Source organism: Panthera uncia, chromosome E3 (assembly GCF_023721935.1).
Source record: "Panthera uncia isolate 11264 chromosome E3, Puncia_PCG_1.0, whole genome shotgun sequence".
NCBI lineage: Eukaryota > Metazoa > Chordata > Mammalia > Carnivora > Felidae > Panthera > Panthera uncia.
The window spans coordinates 26,096,114-26,120,265 of NC_064815.1; the positions used below are offsets into that span (position 1 = coordinate 26,096,114).

Below are 24,152 nucleotides of genomic sequence, written 5' to 3' on the forward strand. Positions count from 1 at the left end.
GTGCCTCGCCACCCCTTCCCGGCCCCCTTCGCTCTCACCCTTGTAACGAGTCTCCTTATTCAGTTTCTTCAATCACCCCTTTGAGTGAGAGATCTGCTTCTTACCGGGTCCCAGCAAATAAATACACCCGGTCAACAATGCCTTCTCTGGAGTTTGTCACTGTTGGTATTATTCCTCTAACTCTACGAATGGTTAGTCTTTGGGAGAAGAGGGGTTGTTGGGATGGGGCTTCACTCCTCCGTCTTAAATGGAGTTCCTCTGTCTGTATGTTACCGTCTGTGCTCGGCGACCCCACGCTCCTGGCTTCAGCAGAGTGGTGGAGGGTGGGCACTTGACCAGACTCCTTAAAGTCCTTCCCCGGGATCTTTCAGCGTGGAGCGGTGCAGTTCTTGGTGATGGTGGTGAGTGTCAGAACCAAATGGCCCCTTGGGCCCCCTGGTACCCAGCACCCCATGGCTACGGATGATACCCCAAAGCCTCCCATTGACCGGGCTAGTTCAACTTGGTTTCCCGTCACGACGGCCGAAAGCAGACGACGGATCTAGCTGTCCAGCGGGAGGGTGGGGCCCCGGGACGGGTGGAGCTCCGTACCGCGTGCATCTGTCCCTGTGTGATTGTGCTTTGGGGACAGAGAGTCTCTCTGGGCTGGACGCTGAGATTTAGGCGTCGTCTGAAATGGTGGCGGCTGAAGTCATTGAGCCGGGCAAGCTCTGAAAGAGGGGACAGACCTTAGTACCAAGAGCCAGACTTCCTTCGAGGTACACGTGTCCCGTGAGCTCTTGCCTTTTTTGCTGCACGAGATGCTACAGCAGAATAATCATTTTTTTTGTTCAATAAAGTGCCGATGCCGGGGCCCCAGCCCCAGACCAGTCAAACCAGTCTCCTTGGAGGTGGGGCCCAGGGAATCAGTATTTTCTCAAATGTCCCTGGTGATTCTTTTTTTTTTTATTAAATAAAACATTTTTTTTTAACGTTTATTTATTTTTGAGACAGAGAGAGACAGAGCATGAACGGGGGAGGGTCAGAGAGAGGGAGACACGGAATCCGAAATAGGCTCCAGGCTCTGAGCCATCAACACAGAGCCCGACGCGGGGCTCGAACTCACGGACCGCGAGATCGTGACCTGAGCCGAAGTCGGACGCTTAACCGACTGAGCCACCCAGGCGCCCCATGTCCCCAGTGATTCTAATGGGTGGCCAGTGTGCAGGGGGGCCAGCTGCCCCTGCTGGATTCCAAGGGAGAGCTGTGGACCTGGTTCCGGGCTGGCACTGCGGGAGGTGGTGGGCACAGAGAAGATGAAGAAGGTACGGCCTCTGTGCTCGAGGGTCCAGTGCTTGATGGAAAAGGCCTTTCGTAGGAGTGACCCGAGCACCCGCAGCCCCCGATCCTGCTCACTTTCGGTGTGAAGTGATCACGTCCACGGCCAAGTCCGCCTCTTGTCTCTGCCCTAGCATCAGGGGTCCTGCGGCCGCCAGCACCCCCGGACTCTAGATGCTGCCACGGCTCTCACCCCTTCTCACCTTCCTTCCCTTCCTTCCTCCCAGGGCTGAGACTGATCGAACTTGGCCCTTGAAAGGAGATCACCTTCCAGAGCTCCCGGCCTGGCGGAGGAGGCAGACCCAACAGCCAGTGGTCACAGCGCAGCCTCAGCAGGTGAATCTTAGAGAGGCTCCGATGAGGATTCTGGCCCCACTACCTCTCGCACTCTTGGAACCCATTCAAGGCCAGCTTTCCCATCACGTCTTTGGTGAGGCCCTTTCTGGCTCCTCCATGTGGGGGGAGCTGCCCTCATCTGTCCTTGCCCATCTGTGTTGTGCCTCCCTCCACCCGGTGTCTCCCCACCTTCTCTGCCGTGGGCGAACCCCTTAGGGCTTGACCCTGACCTTGGACTCCATGAGGTCTGCACCTGTGCTCCATTCAATTCTGGGTCCCTGGAAGGCAGGAGGGACCGGGAGCTGTGAGTCTGGTGGCAATGTAGCAGCCGAAAATTTATCGTTTTAAGAACTAGTACCAAATTCCCCTTGAAAGGGGATCCTCCTATCAGCCTCACTAGGGGAGGAAATGGGACTATGGGGGCCAGATTGCTCTGCTTTGATAGTGGGTGGGCAGGATTGGAGGGGCAGGGGGAGGGGAGTAGGGGGTGGGCTAAGGCAGAGACAACAGAGAGACATCTAGGGAGAAAGATTTTTTTGTTCATGTTTATTTATTTTGAGAGAGAGAGAGAGGGAAAGCGAGAGAGCGTGAGCCAGGGAGGGAAGGAGAGAGAGACAGAGACAGAGACAGAGACAGAGACAGAGACAGAGGGAGAATCCCAAGCAGGCTCCACACTGTCAGCACAGAGCCCAGCAAGGGGCTCGATCCCACAAACTGTGAAATCATGGCCTGAGCCACAAATGAAGAGTGTCTCTGGTGACCATGACCTGGAGGAACAGAGACCCCTGGCACTTTGATCCTTTGCTGCCCGTGGCACCTGGCTGGTGTAGTGCAGTGGCCCGATGGCCTCTGAGCAGCTCGCCGGGAGCTTCCCCTGCCTGCCAGGGAAGGAGGGAGAGGGGGAGGCGTATGCGCCCAAAGGGATGCACTTGACTTCTACCCAGTGTCGCTCAGGAAACCGCTCTTGGGGCCACGTGCCTTGATGTCTGCGTGACAAGCGTCCCAGGCAAACAAATGGAGAGGCTTAAATCTCCAAGATACAAATCAATGTGGGATAAAGGGGGCCTTGAAGCCAGTCGGTAGCTCTAGATTTATTTTCCGGGAAATCTTTTCCTGTTGAATTTGCTCTGAAACTCGCGCGGTGGATGGGGCTGCAGGCATGGACCAGCCCCACACATTCCCTTTGCACAGAAGCAAGCCGAGCACGTGCCTGCCGGCCTGGGGGTTCGGGTAGGGGTGGGCGCGCCCACCAAGCCCCAAGGCCCTGCTGTAACTGTTTTCCCTCTCCCGTTTTCACCGAGCCCAGAGACCCCTGGCTTCTCCCACCCACTCACTCAGTCACTCAGCAAACGCTCCCGGGGCATCTCCTGTATGCCGGGAGCACTGAGTGCTCAGAGTGGACCAGAGGTGACCCCTGCCCTCAGGAGTGGGCAATAGACAGTGACCGTGCAACGTGGAAGGGCATTGTCAGATGTGGCCCTGGGGGCTCTGGGAGCACCGAGGAGGCGCCTGGCCCAGAGGGGTGGGGCTGGAAGCTTCCAGAAATAGACAATGAGAACCCGAGTCTCTCAGGATGATAAGGAGTTATCGGAAGTGGTTGGGGGTGTGGATAGGCAGAGGCCTGAGCAGGGGCAAAGACACAGCGGTGAGAGCCGACCCCTACAGCTGTGGAGCCAACCTCAGGATGCAAAGCAGCCTCTTCTCAGGGTCCCCACTCTGGTGCGTGGGCACCTCTGGTTCCCCCTGCCCCCCGCCTCCCCCAGCCTGCTGCCCCACACAAGGCCTGACGTCTTACTCACACACAAATACTTCTCTAAACTGGGACCTGCCAAGGCTTCCTGGGGCACGTTCATCACCGTGAGGTGAATAGGTCGGGGTCTATGATTTCAGACACAGAAATCAACTCAATCAACTCTGGCCAGGTTGAGGAGACAAGGAGTTTATTCAAGGATACCCCATAGCACAGACTCTCTGAGAAAGACTGTGCAGAGCCAGGAGTGGGGGCCCCCAAACCCACGGCAGGGATCGCTGCAGGGAGCTCACGCCAGCTGGTCCCCCCCGGGCACCCTGCACGAGTCTCAGCACTGCCTCCTGCCCGCCAGAGTAGATTCTACACCGCAGCACCTGCCTCCTGGGTCGTCCCTGCCCATCCTGAGTCTGGCAGGCTCGTGATTGGTGGAGCCCAGGTCACATGACGTAACTCTAGCTGCAAGGGAGTCTGAAGGGGGCTGGCCGGAAGATGAAAGACGGAAAGGAGGCGATTCCCCAGGTGGAGGAGATGTGGCCAGAGGTGCTGGGCAGGCAAAGAACTGATGTGCCGGTGTTCTCCGAAGCAGCGGGTGAGGGCTGTGCTTGCGGAGGGCCCCAGCTCCATCTGAGGGTACCCCAAGGCCCCCCAGGCCCCTCTGCTTCCTCTTCTTTCGTCTTTTTGCTCATTCATTCGGCCAATGGCATTCCCGTGTTCCCGGGGGTGGGGGGGGGGCCTGTGCTGAGCCACACCCTTCACTGCGTGCCCCCTACCCCCGCCCCAGGAGCTCACCGTCTGACGGGGGGACAGTGGTGGTAGGCCTGCACCCGTGATGCCACTGCGATCCGGGCGGCGGTCGCCTTCACTGTGGGGTGACTTCTGGGAGGGTGGAATCGGCGCTGGGCATCGATGCGCCTGTGGACTCAGGTGCAGCCGGCTGGTGGGCTCCGGGAGCGTGAAACTCCAGGCCGGGGCCTCGAAGGGGGGGCACGGTGTGCACAGGGACCGGTCTGCAGCTTAGTACAGCCCGGGCGGACAGGAAACCGTGCGCTGGCCTCATGTCAGCCGCTCTCAGTAAGAGGGGATTGAGTCCCTCAGGCCAAAGCAAAGAGACTGTGCAGTCGTGAAGCGGGAGGGGAGAGGGCCAGGGCCTCCAGTGGAGGCTGAGGAATCCCTTGACCACCTGGGCGGCGGGGTTGGGGGCGCACTGTTGGATCTGGGTGGGCCAGGGGCGGGATTGGAGGATCCCCCTGCTGCACGCGGGGCTGGACGGCAGGGCTGAGGCCAGCGGCGGGGGCGGGGGCAGAGGCAGGGGCAGGGCCGGGTCCACCCCCGCCCCCAGGCCTCTACCGCCAGCCCCGGGCACAGAGTGGGCTCTGGGGCAATGCTTGTGGGCTAAGGAGGAGAACGCGGGGGGCAGGTCCAGGCACTGTGTTTTCTAGGTGTTTTGGTGTCCCAGCTCCAAGGGTGAAGGGCGATGAGACAAGGGAGAGCTCTCTGTAAACTGTGAAGGCCCTGCCCAGCTGTGAGGGGTCCTCGGGTCCAGGCCCGGACCGGTGGGGTGTGACCGGGACCGGTGACCGACCCTCCCCGGGGGACCCTCCCCTCCCGACCCCCCCCCACCCCCACCCCAGCGAGCGTGGTGATTCACGAGGGAGGCAGGGAGGGCCGAGGCTGAGGCTGTCGTTTATAAACCACCACGGTCAGCCAGCCACGGCGCTTTCCACGGGAGCAGGACAGGCCCGCTTCGAGTTGGACGTTCCCATCAACAGCCGTGAAGAAATCAGCTCTGGGGAGAACACCCAGGTCGAGAGGCCATTAGGTCAAGTGGCCACATTTTCCCCTTCTGGGGACGGCTCTGACGGAGACGCTCAAGAAGGGGCCTGGGTGCTGACTCAGTCACAGTGACCTCGTGAGGTCCATCCAGGAGAGCCCTGCCTGCCCCTCAATGAGCTGAGTGGAGCGCTTCCCCTTCCCGCTTCCCCCCTGCTGGGGGGGTCACCTCGTGTTGTAATCGCTATTCCTCAGGGGACTAACCTGAGAGGGTGGAGTGAAGGCATCCAGGGCGGCATTGCTTTGGTGCCAGGGTGGTTTTTAGGTACCTTTGTGAAGCGGGCACCTGTCTGCCTAGGGAACAAGGCCACGTGGCTCTGTGTGTCCCTCCCCTGAGGGTCTGAAAGTTTCCTGTGTGGCTTTGCATGCGTGTTGCGGGCCGGGCAGAGCAGAGAGAGGGCAAAACGCCCAGAGGGAAACTGAGCCTCCCCAGGGCTTAGAGCTGACAGCTTTGTTCCAGAACAGCTCCCCCCGGGCCCACATCACCACTCTAGCCACACAGGAGGTTCTAGACACCAGGGGCTGCAGGCCAGGAGTCCCAAAGGCCTACAGGAAACCCTGCACAAAGCTACGAGAAGTTTTAAGCTCTTCTCTAAACACACCTTTATTGCCATCCCCAGCATGGGGGGCCCCGGGGTGGCCCCACCCTTGCCCCCAGGTAAGCTCCCCCCGCCGGGGGCAGGGGAATTAGTCCTGAAGTTGTGTTGCAGTCTCTCTAGGGGGCGCTCCACCTCGGTCAGCCTCCCTTTTCCTTTCTCTTTGCTGTCATGGTGACAGCTGTTGACCTGCCTTGGCGGTCCAGGCAATGTGTGCACCCCGGAAATCGCAAATTCCATGGAGGAAGTGCACGGAGTCACGAGGAAAGGGAGGGCGGGCAGGGCACTCTACCCGGAGCTGCGGTGCAGGTGCACGGGGCCCGGGGAACCCCTCTCTCGTTTGTTCTAGGTGGGATGTCATGACTTGTTTCCTCCTACCCCTTCCAAGCTTCGGGGTTCCCATCTGGAAAATGGCGGCCTCTCTCTGGAGAAGCACGCACGTCGTTGAACTTACTTAGTCCTGCTCCCGCTTTGTGGGTTGTTTCCCGAGCCTGGAACGAAGCGTTGGCCGTGGCTTTTTATTGAAATAGTTATCACCATGGACGTCCACCCGATGCCCCCTCCATTAGACACGCACAGCATCTCCATCCCGGGGCGGCACGGTGGCGAAATCCCTGGGTCTCACCAGCTTTGTGACATTGGGAGATCCCGCTTCGCCTCTGCGGTCTCCGCTCTCATCCGGATAATGGGGATAACAGGACTCGCCTGGCTGGGGGAGGAGAGGGCCTGGTCGATGAGCCCAGGGCGGGTGGGGTCCACTGAGAGGACAGGGTCCGGGGTCACCGGCTCACCAGCGGGCGGGACTCGCTAGGGTCCCTCTCCTGGGGGGACGTCATCCTCTTCCGAGAGCCGTGGTGGCCGGAGATGGCCCCGTGGCCCGCTCCACCCGTGGGAGCCCCCGAGCACCTTCCTGGGGACGTGGAGACGGCTCCCCTCCGCGCCTCCGGAGAGCAGCCACTCCTGCGAGTCAGAGGAGTTGAGAGAAACGTGGCACCGAAATAGCTCTTTTCCATAAACAAAGCTGCTTTCCGTTGGGGTAATGTAAACAGGCAGATGCAGCCGGAGCCGGTGCCATCCGGCAGAGCCGTGGGGGAGGCAGGAGGCCGCTCCGCTCCCGGGGTGGCACAGCGGACGGGCCACGCTCGGAGGGACCCATCGTGACGGGGACGGGCCTCTCCTCGGGCTGGGCGTGGCTCCCGGGGCCGGGGGATCAGGGCCCTCTGGGCCTGGCGTGGGCCTGGCAGGCCGCAGGCGGGAGGGAACGTGGCTGTCCCCGGGCGCCCCCGTCCCGGCCCTTGTGGTTCGCCTTCTCTGCTCCCCAGCCTGGGTTCCCGGTGCATTCAGCTCGCTTCGTAGTTGGTCATCCTGTCCCGTGAATCAGCCTCCGATCCCGCGAGTGTGCCTTTCGCTGGGAGGGCTGTATCGGGTGCAGAGGGGTCTTCCTGGCGAGGCGTCCATGGGACGGGGAGAAGGAGATGGGCGGGGGGAGAGCGAGTGAGAGACACAGCGTGAACGTGCCTGTCCCAGCTGGTCTGCCTCCACCGGGAGGGAGGGTGGCAGGGGCTCCTGGTGCCTCCCGAGTCACTGCCCAGCCTCAGGGGTCTGGAGCCCCCCACGGAGATCCCTTGGCTGGACTCCAGCAACTCCAGTATGGGCCCATTTCCGGGTTTGCAGCTGTGGCCTTACAGGGACCTCTACACAGACCCGTTTTGGGCGAAGGGGTTGGTGGTCCAGCCTCAGCGCTGCTGAAGCTGTCCCCTGGGAAGATGGTCTGTCAAAGAACTATAGAAAGTTCTAGAGCCAGACTGAACCTTGACTGAAAATATCACACAGTACCCTGGTTGCACCTGCCCTGGGCTGAATGTGAGGGAGAAACGCTGTTAGATCCCATTGACTCACGAGAAGACACGGGCCCAGAGCAGTGAGGGGGCCCAGCTCCAAGAGGCAGCGCTAGAAACCCACCCCCGCGGCCAGCCTGCCTCCGTGGCGGCTCTCCATTGTGCTGTGTTGCCGTCTCTTACCCGGAGAAGCTGGAGGCCGCCGTCCCTTTGGCAGGGGTGGGAACAGAAGCCCAGGGATGGTCAATAACTTCCCCCAAGATGATGGAGCTGGGACAGCCACGTGTCTGCCAGCCCCAAGGCCAGGGTCCTGTCCCGCTTCGTTTGGGGCAAGGCTGGTCTGAGACACCGGACGGCGGGCAGGTGCCTGGGAGGAAGCCAGGCCGGGGTGTGGGGGAGGGCAAGGACTGGGTGGCCCCCACCTGCCCAGGAAGCAGAGGGTGGCTGGGGCGGGCCCTGCCTCATAGGAGCAGCGGGTCCCCTCATCTGTAAAATGGGACGCTCGTGGTGCCTGCCACGGAGGGCAGGTGTGAGCACCAACTGAGACCCCGGCACTGGTCAGAGGAAACCATCCCCCCTACCTAGACTTTGTGTGTGTGAGGGTGTCGACAGACAACGCTTGGAAAGCAGCCTCTGGCAGAGGGGAAGTGACAGTCCTGCTGACAGGTCTCTGCCCCAGGACAGGCAGCGAATGCCTGGTTGAGGCACGGCAGGTGCACTTCCTGTGGGGAAGCTGGGTGGGGACTGAGGCTTGGGGCGCAGGGAGGGGACTTGCCTGCAGCAGAGGAGCCCGGGTCCGAGAGGGGGCCCGGCGGGGGGCGAGCGTGGGCTGAACAGCGGGGGGGACAGGAGTGGGCCGTGTGGAGGACTGTTGTGGGCGTGGCTGAGGGGCCTGGGGCCCTGCGAAGGGCCTCCCTGGTGACCCCGAGAGGCCATGAAAAGCCAGGGGGAGGAGGGTGAATCTGAAAAAAGAGGAGGTGGGATCAGCGGGGATCAGGAAGGAGTTTGAGTCCTGGAGCAGGGGGCCAAGAACCACATAAAACCATTTTCTTGATCCACGTGTCCCTTCGGGAGAGTCTCCGACTGGCTGCAGAAAGTCCGACCAGAGCAGACGCTCAGCGTCCCTGCTGAGGGGCACGTGGGACCAGCTGGGGTCCCGGAAGGGCCGACTCCTGCAAAGACCCCAGAGTTTCCCTTGAGCCTCTCCCCACCCTTGAGGCCCGTTTCTGAGAGGGACCTGCTCCTTGTCCCTGTCCTCCCAGCGTGGGACCCAGTCCCGATGCGTCTACTCGAAAATGTCCTTGGGCCCATACCTCCTCTGCCTTTCCCTCTGCTCGCTCACGCTGGCCATCGTCCCCATCCGGCCGCTGTCAGCTTCCTGGTCGTGCTCGGTGCCTCCCGCCTTCCTGGACCCTCCCCTGGAACTGTCTGCTCGCTTCTTGCTGCCCCCCCTCTGCCCCCCGCCACCAGCCAGAACCCTCTGTCCCAGGATGCTTTGTAAACGTGTGTGTGTGTGGGGGGGTGTTGGGCACGGAGGGGAAGGTGGGGAGGTTGGTTCTCAGCTCGGACGTGCCCAGCATCGCTCCCGACCGCTGGTCTCCCCGTGTGATTGGCGACTGCTCTCTCCTCTAGACGACACCTCCCTGTTGGCGGGTGGCCCTACGCTACCTTCCACTCTCCCCTCGGCCTCCCCACGGGGTGGTTGGGGTTCAGATGAAATCTTGGATGGGGGCTGAGCTGAATCGAGGATTTCCAGTTCGAGATCTACGGAGGGGAGGCCAGCGGGTTCCTGAAGCCTCCCCCACAGCCTTTGGAGAAGCCGCCATGATGGGAGGGTGGCCAGCCGTGGGTGTTGAGCCAGAGCTCTGAGGACCCACACGCTTGCCCACCCCCAGGGAAGTGGGAACGCGGTCGGGGCCATGATTCACAGCTGCTGCTGCCATGAGGTCATCTGCGGCCTCCTTCCCGCACGGGGCCGGCCTAGGTGGGGGCCGGCCCCGCGGGATGGGGCCGGCTGGTCCTCCCCTCTCCCTCTCCCTGGCAGGCGGGAGGGAAGGCAGGAAGGCGGGCTATCTATCTCCGCCACCATCTAATTACCCCAAGAGGTAATTGCTTTGGGTTTTCTCTGACACCTTGAGATTTCTCTCCAGGGCCTTCCACGGTGGAGCCAAAATAACCCTAAGGAGGCTGCAGGCCCCAAGACAGCACCAATTGCTAAACCCCAACAGCTCCCCGTCAGCCCCGCCGCGACGTGCCTGAGCTTTGAGACAGCGTGAGTTTATGACAGGTCCCATTATGTCTCTTGCACAAGCACCGAGTGTTGAAATACCCAACGGATGATGACACTGTTGAAATAACCTGTCGCCTCAGCACTTTCTCCGTCATTAGCCAGATGTTCCAGCCCTCAGAAGCGTCTGCAGCCTTTTGGAGCGAGGCGGGGGGTGGGGGGGTGGAGCTGGATGGAGGCGGCTGGGGCCTGGGTGGGAGGACGGGGCTGGGGGCTTGGAGGCCTCGGGAGAGCACGGCAGGGGCTGGTTCAGCCGTGGAGGAGTGTGGGAACGGGCAGAGGGGCAGGTGGGGCCTCCCGGAGGAGGAGGAGGGCGGGAGGCTGGCCTCCACTGTCCCTTCATCCCGGAGTCCCATGATCACCGCGGAGAACCGGCATGTGCTTTGCCTGCTGGGACAGTCTGGGGAGGGAGTCTCTGTCGGGGCCCACGGGGAGCCGGGCCTGTGGGCTCGATTTGCTCAGGGTGCAGCTCAGAGAGGTGAAGTGACGTCCCGAGACACCCCCTGCTCCCCGCCAGGGAAAGACGAAGCCTCGTATCGAATCCGGCTTGTGCCCCTGTCATGCCATCGTCTCCCGCCCCAGCCCGGCCGGCGGTGGCCTTCCGGAGACCACACTTTAGCCAGAAGGGGAGCTAAGAGCGGGGCAAGCTGGCCAGGCCACCACCTGCTAGAGGAGTTTCTAGAATCAGCCCCCACCCCCCTGCCTGGGTTTGCATCCTGGCTCCATTCTTTTGCCCCATGACGTTGGATAATCCTTCACCTCTCCGTGCCTCAGTTTCTTTATCTATAAAAGGGAAACCGATTGATCCACCTGTGTTTGCTTTATACCCACCTGTAGGGCGCACACCTATAGGAAAGCACTTTCTGGGAGATGTCAAATAGCGTAAGATCCCTTGATAAGCATAAGGCCCTGTCACTGGAGGCGTCCCAGCCCGAGGAGGGACAGCCACCAACTGTGGAGGGGACCGCAAGCATTAGTGGGGGGCGGTGACGAGAGCCTGAACTCCTACATCTGTTGTTGATTTGGGGGAATTAAGTGGAGGAGTTTGCGGCTAATAACTGAGCCCCAAGGGGCTACAGCTGCCAAGAGGGTACAAATGGGAGGGGACAAAGTTTGTATCTTTAGTACCTTCCTGTTTCTCCTGCTTCTGGAACCCACTGTGTGTCCCCTTTCAGGAATGGGCTAACTATCAGTCATTCACACTTTAGTAAGAACGGCTTTCCTGGGAGCCTGGCTTCTCTCGGCTGAGGCCCTGGGCACCCCGGAGATGAACGTGCTGCCATCTTCAGGCTGTGTGGACCCAGCCTAGCTTGGGCTGTCAGTCCTGCTTCTGTTCGTCAAGACCACCGGGCAGCTTTCTGCCAACAAGTCCTCTCACCCTCCTGGCTCAGAGGAAGGAGGTGGGCCCGAATCGGGGACCCAGCCCAGGGCGGTGGAACAGTCAGTCCTGGATTTCACTTGTTGTGTGGTGTTGAGTGAATGCCTTTGCCTCTCTGAGCTTGAGTTTCCCCATCAGTATTAGGGACTCTGAGAACACATGCTTACGGGGCGAGTGTGAAATGTGGTCCGTTAAGGTGTGTGGGTGCCTCTACAGGAGGGGACCTTGTGGCCACGACGGCTCTGGCTGGGGGGCAATAGGGCTCAAACAGTAGGCTGAACGCGCAAGGGCGATTTGATTCTGCTACCCAGCCTCGGGGCTGGTGGGGGCTGGGCGGCCAAGGGGCCTGTCTCAGTGGGTTGGCATCTCCTCTGTTGTCACCTCCCTGAGTCCAAGCCACCGTCATCTGTCTCCCAGAGTGAGGAGCCTCCCGACAATTCAGTCTCCACCTGGCAGCTAGAGTGATCTTTTTGCTTTCTAGAGATCTTTTAAACTCCTAAACCAGATCAAACATGGTCCTCCCACCCGACCGAACCTGCTCCAACCCTTACTGAAGTCTCTCTATTGCGCCAAGAATGAAATCCAGACTCCTTGTCGGTGGTGACTCCCTCTCCAGTGCTCCCCGCTCCCTCCAGCTTCAGAGCTGCCTCAGGGCTCTGGCACCTGCTGTTCTCTTTATAGCAAGTGCTCCTCCACCCCCCACCGTCTCTTCTCCTGGTTCTGTCCTTCCCATCATTCCAGTTTAACTGTCACCTCCTCCGGGATGCCCTCCTGAACTACTCCATCAAATGGGAGCTCCCACCTCTCCGGTTACTTTCTGCTGTGTCTACTTATTTCCTTTAGAGTCCCCGTCATGTGTAATGGTCTCCCCTTTTTATGGTTTGTCTCCCCCATGAGGGGATCCATGAGGATCCATGAGGATCTTGTCTCTCTTGTCCATCACTGCACCCTTGCCGTGTCTTGCACATAGTAGGTATTCAATAACACTTGTTGAATGCACGAAGGTGTCAGGTGATAAACTTAACACATTTATGTGGGTAGATGATGATTTACTGAAGGCCTGCGAGGGGCCAAGTGATTGCAGACAGCCCACCCTTCCCCCGGCGCTGTAAATGGCATCCTGGAGGCTTGTAAACTATTCCTGCCCTCGGTTCCTCCCCCGGAGATGCTGATCCAGCTGGTCTGAGGAGGGGCCTGGGCCTCCTCTAAGTGATTCAAATTGTGTTTCCAAGGTTAAGAACCACTGAGATGGTCCTTTAAAAAACATACAAAAACAAAACAAAACACAAAAACCAACGAAACTGTTTATTTTAAGCTCATTGCAGGCTTAACGCGGAAAACTTACAAAAAACAGGTAGAGTTCCTATGTATCTTTCAGCCGGCTTCCCCTAACGTGAACACCTTATATGACTGCAGTACGATGACCCAGAGCAGGACATTAGCATTGGCACAATCCTACGTGAGTAAGTAAACCGCAGATCTCGCTCCAGCGTCACCTGACTGGCCACTGCCGACCCCTCGCGGGCCCCGGACCCTAGCCAGGACCCCGCGTTGCTTTTCAGCTGTCATTTCTCCTCCGGTGGCTGGCAGTTCCTTGATCTGTCTTCATGTTTACAGCCTTGACGTTCTGGGAGAGTCCCGATCAGTTATTCTGTTGAATTTGCCTCAGTCTGGGTTTGTCCTGAGTGTTCTCCCGATTGGAGTGAGGTGATGCATTTCAGCAGGAATGCCACAAAAACAGTCGTGTGTCCCTCTCGGTGCCTCGTGGCCCGATGCCTTGTCACGTTAGCCTCCATCGCTTGGCCACAGTGTGCCGGCCGGGTGTCTCCTTGTAAAGTTACTGTCCTTCCCCCGTCGTGAGCAAATAAATAGCTGGGGAGTGATACTTTGAGGCCAGGCATCTCCCATTTCTCTCGAACCTTTTGTCCATCGATGTTAACATCATCCTTTGGCAGATCTTACTTGCAACGAGCATTGCCGGGTCGTTGGTTCACTGAGCACTTTTCTGTTTCCTTCTTTCCTTCTGCAGGGTCGAGTGGCATTCTGGTGCCTGGAGGAAGTACCCTTTCTCTCCATTTCTTTATTTCTCTCCGTGTGGCTGAGTCCCTCTTTTTTGTCCCTGTTAAATCTTGCCACCTTGGGAACTAGGCGGCACCGCTGAGATTTAGGAACGAGGAACCGTGGTCAGGAGCAGGAGATCACTTACCTGAGGCCGGTAAGTGGCTGAGGAGGGATTCAAGCCCCGTCTGTCTTTTGCCTGGATCGCTGCCCTGGCCTCTGCACTGCCTCTGCCTCCACCCTTGGCCTCAAAATTCACATTTGGCCCCGCCCTTGATATGCCATAGCACCAGAAGACTTTCAAATCCTTTGCAGGGCTCCCGGTGCCCTCTAGATTGAGCTCAAACCTCAAAGGCCTTCGCCTGGCTGAAAAGGCCCTTTTGGATTTCACCTCAGGGGCTCCTCAGGCCTCAGCTCTCCCCATCCTTCCCTTTAGGCTGCGGCGGTGTTTTGCCTCAGGACCTTTGCACATGTTGTTTTCCTGTGTGAAACACTACACTCCTTTTCTGGCTCACTCTTACTCTTCCTCCAGGGCACAGAGTCAGGCATGCATCACCCTAGGGTTGCTTCTGAGCCCTCTGGCCTGTCTGGGGCCTGCTCGGGAGGGAGGGCAGAGCCCCCTTGGGCTTCCCTTGATCGTGGGGCTTGCCACCTGCCTTGTCTCCCCTGTTATTACTCTGAGTCTCCTCCCTGGCTGGACTGTGAGCCCCTCAAGGGCAGGGACTGGGTCTCCAGATCCCCAGCACAAGGTATTTGGTTAATACTTATGGAATGGATGAAAAGTGGCCTCCAAAACGCAGGCTCTTTCCGCAGCCCTGTGTACCTACTGTGTGCACGGTAGACATTGACAGAGCGTTGGAGGGACAGGAAAGATGCTTGTAAAACTAAACCGTAGGAGGGCCTCTGCAGGACTCAGCATTGATGGAATGTCTGCCGTCAGCTCAATTATCCACCCCACTGGGAGTGGTGCCGTTCTATAGGAAAGCAAACGCAGGCTCAGAGAGGTGAAGTTCCTTGTCTGGGGTCACACAGCGGGTTAGCACCAGAGGTGAGGTTTGAATGCAGGCCTGCGGGATGGGGAAGCTCGTGCACCAGCCGCCATCCCGCACCCACCCAGAGGGCCCGTGCCGTGTCCAGACACAGCGCTTCCTTCGGGCCCCGAACCCAGTGGTTTTGCATGGCTATTCCATATGTCATTAATTGCCTTCCAGACCCTGCCTCTTTGGGTGTTTCTGCTACAGTTAAAAGAGCAATAAAACACGGCATAATTGGAAGACAAAGGCGACTGCCTGGCCAGCCCGCCCCAAGGAGCGGAGTGCCGGTAACTTGGGTGTGATCCTGCCTGTGATTCATGCAGAGAAATTACAGTCTTCCGTGTACAGGCGTGTACAAGCCGCCGGGCGGGGTGCAAGCGAACACGGCATTTAGTGGGGCAGTAAAACTCAGGCCCGTGGTGGGGGAAGCACCTCCCCCTCTGCCTCCCTCCCGCCCCCAGGGAGACAGCCCTTTAAAGTTTGCAGAGCGCTCTTGATGGTGTGTTTCTCTGGACAGAGCCCCACCCATGCTGGGGCCCGACGGTGAGGGGCTGTGCGCTCCGGGCCGGGGGCCTGACGTGCCAGGGCTGACGGGAGGGTCATGGGATGGTGACCGTGTGCCGTCAGGGTCAAGGGTCCTAGCCCTGGACAGGTTGTGGCCCAGCAGAGGGCCTCTGGAAAGATGTCCTACCATCTCGATGAATCCAGGAAGACTTCCTGAAGGAGGTGGGGCATGGAGAGCCATCTAGGATTCCCTTCTTCCCTATCTAACCCTTGTCCGCGGCTGGCGAGAAGTCATTTTGAGAGAGAGGAGAGGGACACCCACCAGGTCCCCCCGTTGAGTATCAGAGCTGCTCAGCCACCTACCATCATGACGGCTGACAGGCCCTGGGCTCAGACTGGCCGCCGTGGGCTTACTGAGCTCGCTGATGTGGCCCCTCTCCCCGAATCAGAATCCTCCTTAGCAGAAAGCAGCCTGCACAGAAGCCGGGAGCCCGCGCTAAGCTGCTTCCAGGGAGCTTGGACATTGGGCATGCGGGGTTGTGACAGCTTGGGGCCCCGAGGAGGTCCCTTCTTGACCCAGAGCTGCCCCCAGGGCTCCGGCCACAGGTCCCCTTGCCCTGCAGGTATGTCCGTTGATCCCAAGCCCTGGTCACAGGGTTGTGGGCTTTCTTGCCCACACGTGCCTACCCCGCCTAGGACCCTCCCCACTGCCTACAGCTCTTTCTCCCCAAATGGAGAGGGACAGATTCCTGTGGCTCTAGGACTTGGTGTCTAGGGCTAAACAGACTGCCAGATACCTGATAAACATCAGTGTTTACCTGGCAAGTTTTATTTCTGGAAATGCAAGTCACATTTCCCTCCACGTCCCGGCATCCCAACCCCCTGCTCCCTAGAGAAACCCTTAGGATCTCTTGTGTATCCTCCGGGTATTTCTACGTAAATGCATCAAGTGGTGGGTGTTTGCATACATATATGCTGTTCGACTCCTTGTGTTTTACCTAATGGTACACACGGGAGACTTCTGCTTATGCAAAGCTGCCTCCTCCTTCTTCCTCCTCCCCCTCCTCCTCCTCCCCCTCACGAGGTCCACTCGTGGCTGTAGCATGCTTTAATTCGCTTCTCCTTTCACGTAGACCCTTGGGTTGTGCATAGACACGCGTTTCCCACGTGCTCAACGTGTACCTGTGGATTGAATTCCCAGCAGTGGGATCGTCGGCTCAGGGGTCAACCCATCTGCATCTGTGATAAAAATGCCTAAATCATCTTTTATCAGGGTCGTATCGTCTTGCATTCATAGTGACCTAGGAGAGCGCCTGGTTCGCAGTGCGACAGTCTTACCGAGAGGCTGTGTCGTCGCGCTTTGGATATTTGCCTGATAGGTAAGAAATGGGATCCTTGGTATGGTTTTTCTTCATATTTCTCTTAATGGGAACGAGGTGGACTATCTTTTCCAATGTTTAAAGGCCGCTTGTGTGTCTTTATTATTAGTCATTTTTTAAAATTTTGTTTTTTTAACGTTTATTTATTTTTGAGACAGAGAGAGAGCATGAATGGGGGAGGGTCAGAGAGAGAGGGAGACACAGAATCTGAAACAGGCTCCAGGCTCTGAGCGGTCAGCACAGAGCCCGACGCGGGGCTCGAACTCACGAACTGTAAGATCATGACCCGAGCCAAAGTCGGCCGCTTAACCGACTGAGCCACCCAGGCGCCCCTTATTAGTCATTTTTAATGTTTGTTTTTTTATTTTTGAGAGGGAGCAAGAGCGAGAGCGAGTGGGGGAGGGGCAGAGAGAGAGGGAGGCACAGAATCTGAAGCAGGCTCCAGGCTCCGGGCTGTCCGCACAGATCCCAACGTGGGACTCGAACCCACAAACCGTGAGGTCGTAGCCTGAGCCGACTGAGCCACCCAGGCGCCCCCTGTTATTGGTCATTTAATTGATCATCCTTTCCAGCTTCTGAATTTCAAGTCATTGTTGGAAGACTTTCCGCGTGCCACGGTTGTAAAGGGAGTCAATCACGTTTTCCTCTGATTGTCTGAGGATTTCAATTTCTACATCTAAATCTCAGATCTCTTTGGAGTTTGTCCCGGGGGCTCTCTGGTGAGGCTGAGATCCAGCCTGATTGGTCACCAGATGGTTTCCTTGTTGCGCCCACACCATGGATTGAAACTCCCGTCTTTGCCTCCCTTCTTAGCCGCCTTCGTCCCGCCCTCACTTCCAGTGTTTGGGGGTGTATTTCTAGGCTTCCTTTCTGTCCCATTGATCCATCTACTCATGAATGTGGTAAGCAATTTGAAAACGTGTTTTCCGGGGCACCCGGGTGGGTCAGTCGGTTAAGCATCCGGCTTCGGCTCAGGTCACGGTCTTGCTTGTGAGTTCGAGCCCCACGTCGGCTCTGTGCTGACAGCTGGGAGCCTGGAGCCTGCTTTGGGTTCTGTGTCTCTCTCTCTGTCCCTCCCCTGCTCACGCTCTGTCTCTGTCTCTCTCACAATAAATAAATAAGTAAACATTAAAAACAATTTTTTAAACCCTGTTTTTCTCTGAGAACGAAGGCTATACTGTGGAGCAGAATGCAACTTTCACGTGTAGTTTCAAGATGACTCTGGAAAGCTTCAAAGTGATTCTGAGCTTGCCCCCAACCCTCTTCCCTTGGCAACGGGCCCGGCCGCTTTCTGCTCCACACAACGGACCCACCTCAAGGTGTCAGCCGAGCTCTGCCACTAGGACAAGTGCAGTCCAAGTGCCGCTAGCTGATGCCTATAAACTGAGGTGTCCCCTCTTCCAGGAAGTCTTCCCGGCCGTCTCCTTGCCCCCCGGGCAGAGTTAGCAACTTGCCCGGCCTGCACCTGAGTGAGCTCTCCTCTCCAGGCGCCCATTCGAGCTACTGGGCTGCACTGTAATCGCCTGTTTACTCGTCTCAGGCTCGAGTCCTCCTGGTCGTGAATCCGTCAACATGCTCCTTACTCATTTATAGGGCAATCATCTGGCTGCAGTCCGAGTGCCACGTGCAAAGGGTGTGAGTCTTGTAAAGTGTCAATCAGTCCGTGGGCATTTTCTAGTTCCTTCTAGGCGCTCCGCACTGGATTTCTTCCTCCTCCCATTGGCCCCACCCCTCAGCCTTGCCTCCTGGGTCCTGGCGGCCATGGGCCCCCTCACCCTTGGAAGAGGGCTCTGCAGAGTGGCTGAGGGCCCAGACCCCCACTTGTCCCGGACCCTTGTCCGGGAGAGCTGAAGGGCCATCATCGCTCCTTCCTGGACACCTCACCATGGCTTCCTGGGCCTGGCTGACATGCCCCCCGCCAACCCTGAACGCCAGGCCCCGGCAATTTCATGGGCAACGTGTCTCAGAGGGCTGTTACAGTGGGTACCGATGAGCCACAGATGGATGCAGATGGTGGGGGGAGGGGGGGCTTCCTTCATCTTCCAGAGGAGGAAGCTGACGTGAGGTGGGGGAGGGCCAGGGGACTGGAACCGGGGCTCCGGGGGCCTCCTCAGGTAACCCTGGTTCCCCAGCCCGTGGCCTGGATTCTGGCAGAGTGTGACCGGAGGGCTTAGGGCAGGGCCAGGGCTGGACTCACAGCGGGAGCCGAGACTGCACGGAGCCGGGTTCTGAGCAGGTGCCCTGAGGCTGGGGCCAGAAGACGGTGGCGGGGACGGGGCACAGAGATGCAGTGCGGGGGACAGAGCCTCGCTCCTCCAGACCCCTCCTGCGCCGCCTCCACATGTGGCCCGAGGTCCTCATCTGAAAGACTGAACAGTGACCCGGGCCTGGGCTTCCTGCCTCAAAGGCCTGTGTGTTGTGTAGACAGCGGTCGCGAGGGTGGTCCGGGAACCGTGAAGCTGGCCCTTCTTGTATGCGGTGCCGTTGCGTCGCTGGATGACCGCTGTCGGCAGGGCCCCGAGGGGTCCCCGTGAGTCCCCAGAAGAATGGCTCTGAGGAGACCCCGAGGGGCTGATTCCATCTCATTCTCCAGTCAGAGCTGTAAGCAGATGGGACCGACTGGACTTAGGAGGTGGTGAGTTCCCCGTCAGTGGTTTCCCTGCCTGGGAGGCCGGGAAAAGACACAAGCATTGGATGCTATTCTGTCCTTTCCAGCCCTGAAAGGCTCTGGTGGTTGCTTTGAAGACTTGTTTCCTTTACTCCAGCTTTCAGCGGCCCCCCCACCCCCAGGCACACAGGGCTCCCCTCTTCCGGCCCTGCAGAGCTCGGGCAGGGACAGCAGGGGTGGAAGCCGAGAACCTTCTACTCACCTGACGCCTGACAGCTGAGACGTCATCTCCCAGTCCGAGGGTCCTTCTGGCTCAACATGGCCGGGATGGCAAGGATTCCGCATAGTTAGCCGGGGCAGGGCAACTTCAGCTCTTTCTCTGCTGGACCCCCACCCTGTCCCCCCGTTGAAACCCCTCTCCTGGTCTCTCCTGCTTGGTGGCAGTCTCTGGAATCCAAACTGCGCTGTGATGGAGGGACCTTCATAATTTAACTCTGACCATGTGGCTCGGGAGGAGGACCAGGGAGTGGGCCCTCATCCAACCCTCTTTTTCCCTTGCACGACCTAAGGGCAGCCAACTCTGCCTCAACTTTTGGGGGGCGGTAACCCAAGGACATTCTCCCTCCCCACACTCGGCTCTCTCCTTCTGTTTCCCAGACCCTTCTCCTTCGATCCGGCAACCCAGCCCTCCCCAGAGGGTAGAGGGCCGTGGTCCCATCCCTTCTGGTGCCACGGGCATTGGCGACGGGGAGCCTACGTCCCCTGCCCCCACGAGTGAGGGAGACGGTGCGTGCTTCAGTCCCAGTTCTGTCCCCTCTCCCCGGACAGCTAGGGATGCCACCCAAAAGGAAAACACACCTTGTGTCTCAAGGAGCATCTCAATTTCTCAGCGTTTAGCCCTGAGGATGGAGAGGCTGTTTCCCTCTGGACCGTGACTTTGACCGTGACCCTTGCTGGCGAGTTCACGCCTCCATCTAGGACGGACGTGAGCACATGTCTTACCTCTCAGCCCTGCTGCCCCATAGGTTGTGCTACTTGCTTGTCAAGATCCTTCGCCAGGATGGGGGAAGCGGACGACCCAGCCCAGGTCCTGAGTCTGTGACGGGGGCAGTGAAACACGGCCCCCAGTAGCCCAGGCTCTGGGGCTCTTCGGGAGCTGGGTTTGCCTGTGGTTCTGTGGCTTTAAGAAGCTTTGTGACCTTAGGCAAGTTTCTCAGCCTCCTCTGGGTCCCAGCCCATCCACCACCCCCCTCACCAGGCTGTCGTCAGATGAGACACGGTGGCGTGGCGGGTCGGCCACACGGCGACCGCTCGGTAAGCCCGGCTCTGTTGCCGGCTGGAATGGAGATCCCAGCTTCTGGCCCTCGGCCCCCTACTCCCCTACACCCCCCAGTTCCCTTTCTGGCCCCGGCACACAGCCCCCTTCGCTGGTGCCCCCTACCCCCACCCCATTAGAGCCAGATCATAAAATCTCCAGGGGAGGGAGGCTGGTGACATCTTTAGTGGCGACATTTGGGTGAAAAATTCATGACCATCAGTTACTCAAGGAAGAGGGGAAAAATGAGCCATTTCCACAGCTCGGGAACGTGGCTCTCCCCGGCTGTGAGTCCACAAATCTATTTTATGTGACGAGATCTATAGTCTAATAGAAGGAGCTTATCACAGACTTAAGAAAAAGTGCACAATAATGCTCCACTCTTTCTGCACCTCTCGGCCCCGCAAGGCGCCCTTCGGGGAGATGAGGGCAGTGGCTCTCCAGGAGCCACGGAGAGTTCAACAGCCAGCGGGGTCCCGTGGGGGGACGGCTGGGTGGCCCAGGGTGGGAACCGGTGACCCCCGTGCCCTGCCTGTGTTCTGCACCCCTGGAGGCCACACCCCATCCTCATCACCACGGTGGAGGGGACCCTGGGAAACCCGCCACCTTGTTGTGACAGACACGAGTCAGTCTGTCTGTCTGTCTGTCTGTCTGTCAGCACAAAGGAGGAATGGAGGTTTCTCTTCTCCTACTGCCTCTCATCCTGGGGAGGGGGGGCCAGGCCGAGTAAGAGGCAGACAGGAGGGGTCGCAAATCCTCTCTGAGACCCAACAGCCTTGGTCCCAGGTCCTGGGGGGCCCCGGGGCAGCTCTGAGGGGAAGGGGCTTGGTGGCTACTCTTTGGGGAGCCTTGGTGCGGGGCTGGGGGAGGCTGATGCCCTGAATGCTGCAGAGAGCAGGGCTAGGGATTCCGGGGCCCGACCTGGGGGCCCACATCTGTGGCAGGGGGCAGCCGGGGCCAGCTCCCAGCTCTGGAGGCCCATGGCAACTCCTCATCCAGGACCACCGTGTCCATCTGGCCCCATTGACCAACCTCTAAGACCTCCTCTCCCCGAGACATGGGTGAGCCAGACCGCGGGTCCCCGTGGAGCCTTGTACCGTGTGCCTCACAGATGAAGAGTGAGTGAATGAATGGATGGCTGGGGGTGGGCAGATCCCAGCTTTGTCCCAAGCCTCTTCCCCTGCAATGTTGGGCCATGTCCAGAACTGGAGGGCAGACCGGCCTGGGGTTTGTTTGCATGAGAAGCCTGGAGTTTCCAGGGAATAAAGTCACCTGGGCCTTGAGACACACACTTTTGGATGGGGGTGATGGCTCGGTGCTGGGGGCGGGTGGGAGAGGTCATTTTAAATTTATCTGGGGGCGCCTGGGGGGCTCAGTCGGTTAAGCATCAGACTTTGGCTCAGGTCATGATCTCACGGTTCGTGGGTTTGAGCTCCTCATCGGGCTCTATGCTGACAGCTCGGAGCCTGCAGCCTGCTTCCGATTCTGTGTCTCCCTCTCTATCTGCCCCTCTCCTGCTTGCTCTCTGTCGCTCGCTCTCAAAAATAAAATAAACATTAAAAATTAAGAAAAAACGTATCTGGTTGGTTAGCTGTATTTACCTTGTCTGGCAAAGAGTTTCGTGAGGTATATGGTGACACAGGCAATGGGGTCAGGAGGGTTCTGGGGGCCCCCAGGGGGAAAGAAGCAAGAGGAAGAAGGTTGCAGGTCTGGTCAGAATCCCAGGTCCATAACCTGTGGCCTCCATTTTCTCATCTCTAAAATGGGGGTAATAGAGAGCCTTGGGTTGTTGTAAGGATTCAACGAGAAGAAACCTGAAAAACATCCCACACAGTGACTGATATGGGACACTCAATACATGACAAATCAGCCAGTAAATAATCAGTTCAACCAGTGATGTTGTTCTGATTACCGCATGGCCCGAGGGCCACTTGCTGGGCCGGACAGCTGGACTCCTAAGGTCCTAGGAGGCCAAGCAAAGAGGGAAAGTGGACCAAAGGGTTTCGCGAGGTACACGATATCAGTTTTGGTGTGTCTGAATTCACGCAGTGAAAGAGATCACATTCCGTAAGTAGGTTAAGCATCTCCATTGCGATCCTGAGTACAGCTTAAGAAAGATGTTTTTTTTTTTTTTCTAGAATGTTCGAAGGCCAGCGTCAGCTGAGCCCATGTCCCAATGAGGCCAACTCCACACTGCTGCTGCCTGAATTCGTGAGGGTCCTGCCTGCCCATCTCCCTGATGGATCAGTTCTGCTGGCGCTGGGGATGGTATGAGCAGATTCTCCATGGCTTGGGTTTGCTGCTGTGTCTCCCCTGCGTTGAACCCCAGAAAGCACTTCCTTCTGTTATTGATGGTCTCCACGAGGCCCAGAGGTGACTCTGTTAAAATATCGTCTCCTCCAGGGACACTCCGGGACCAGAGTGCTTGAGGCACGCGTCAGGTAGGATGGGAGGGATCAGGACGGCTCTCCGCGCTCGTGTAAGGGAAAGAAGAAATCAAGGAAGTGATAGAACAGACATTGTGGCCTTCCTCTGTGTGGCCCGGTGGGGCCACGTCTGCTGCTGGGAGGGGCCAGCTTGCTTCCCGAGCCCGCCTGTTCCCCAGGGGGAGGAAAGTGCCACTCCCCCGGACTCTGAAGGACAAAGATGGACAGCTGGCTCTAAAAAGACGTAGAGGGGCGCCTGGGTGGCTCGGTCGGTTGGGCGTCCGACTTCAGCTCAGGTCACGATCTCGCGGTCCTTGCGTTCGAGCCCCACATCGGGCTCTGCACTGACAGCTCGGAGCCTGATTGGGATTCTCTCTCTCTCTCACTCTCTCTGCTCCTTGTGTGCACTCTTTCTCTCTCTCAAAAATAAATAAGCCTTGGGGCGCCTGGGTGGCTCGGTCGGTTAAGCGTCCGACTTCGGCTCAGGTCACGATCTCGCGGTCCGTGAGTTCGAGCCCCGCGTCGGGCTCTGGGCTGACTGCTCAGAGCCTGGAGCCCGTTTCAGATTCTGTGTCTCCCTCTCTCTCTGCCCCTCCCCTGTTCACGCTCTGTCTCTCTCTGTCTCAAAAATAAATAAACGTTAAAAAAAAAAATTTAAAAAGACATAGAAATAGAGACGGGAGCCTGGGTGGCTGGCTCGTTCGGTTACGTGTCTGACTTTGGCTCATGTCGTGATCTCATAGTTCCATGAGTTTGAGCCCTGTGTGCTTGGGATTCTCTCTCTCCCTCTCTCTCTCTCTCTGCCTCTTTCCCCCTCACACTTTCTCTCTTTCAAACAAAAAAAAACCATAGAAAAAAAAAGGGAAGGAAGGAAGGAAGGAAGGAGGGAAGGTGGGAGGGAGGAAGGAGGAAGCAGTGATGTTTGCTACCTGCCATGGTGCGAATCCCCCCGCCAAGGCCGGGAAGCACCCACTCTCTCTAGAGCCGTGTGAGACGCCCCCGGCACACGGCCGCTCAGAGCCCATCCTCAGATTGATGAAACCCAAAGAAGACCCCCAAAGCTACGCAGGGGCAGGGGCGGAGTGGGGCCGGGACCCGGGCTTCCAACGCCCCCAGCCAAAGGCTGGCTCCGTGATGCCACGGCGCCCGGTGACTCGGCCTGAGACCCCCAGAGAGAGGATCGATGCCAGTGGGCCTGGCCCGAGTCAGCCCAGCCCACCGCGGGCCGTCAGAGCCATCAGCCCTGGGGACCGGAGGTGCAGCTTTCTCAGCTACACAAGCTGGGCCATGACAGATGGCATGTGGTGACGAGGCCCAGGACCCAGCAGCGGGCATTTCTGGCTGTGAGTCACTCCCTCCCAGCTGCATTCCACAACGTCACCATGTCTGGCCCCTTGAGTGAGTGGACGCGTGTGTTTTAAATTCATCCCTCTGGGGACTCCCTTTTTCCTTATACGCGTACATTTTCTTCTCACGAAGTGTGTGACCAGACCTTG

General features: G+C 58.5%; 1 long non-coding RNA gene across 1 annotated transcript; it reads left to right on the plus strand.

The window, feature by feature from the left end:
- The first annotated feature begins 15,802 nt into the window (after positions 1-15,802).
- LOC125928199 (uncharacterized) lies at positions 15,803-23,301 on the plus strand. Its single transcript, XR_007459592.1, has 3 exons — positions 15,803-16,307; positions 22,369-22,498; positions 22,634-23,301. It is a non-coding gene; the product is annotated as an uncharacterized LOC125928199 (long non-coding RNA).
- The last annotated feature ends 851 nt before the right edge of the window (positions 23,302-24,152 follow it).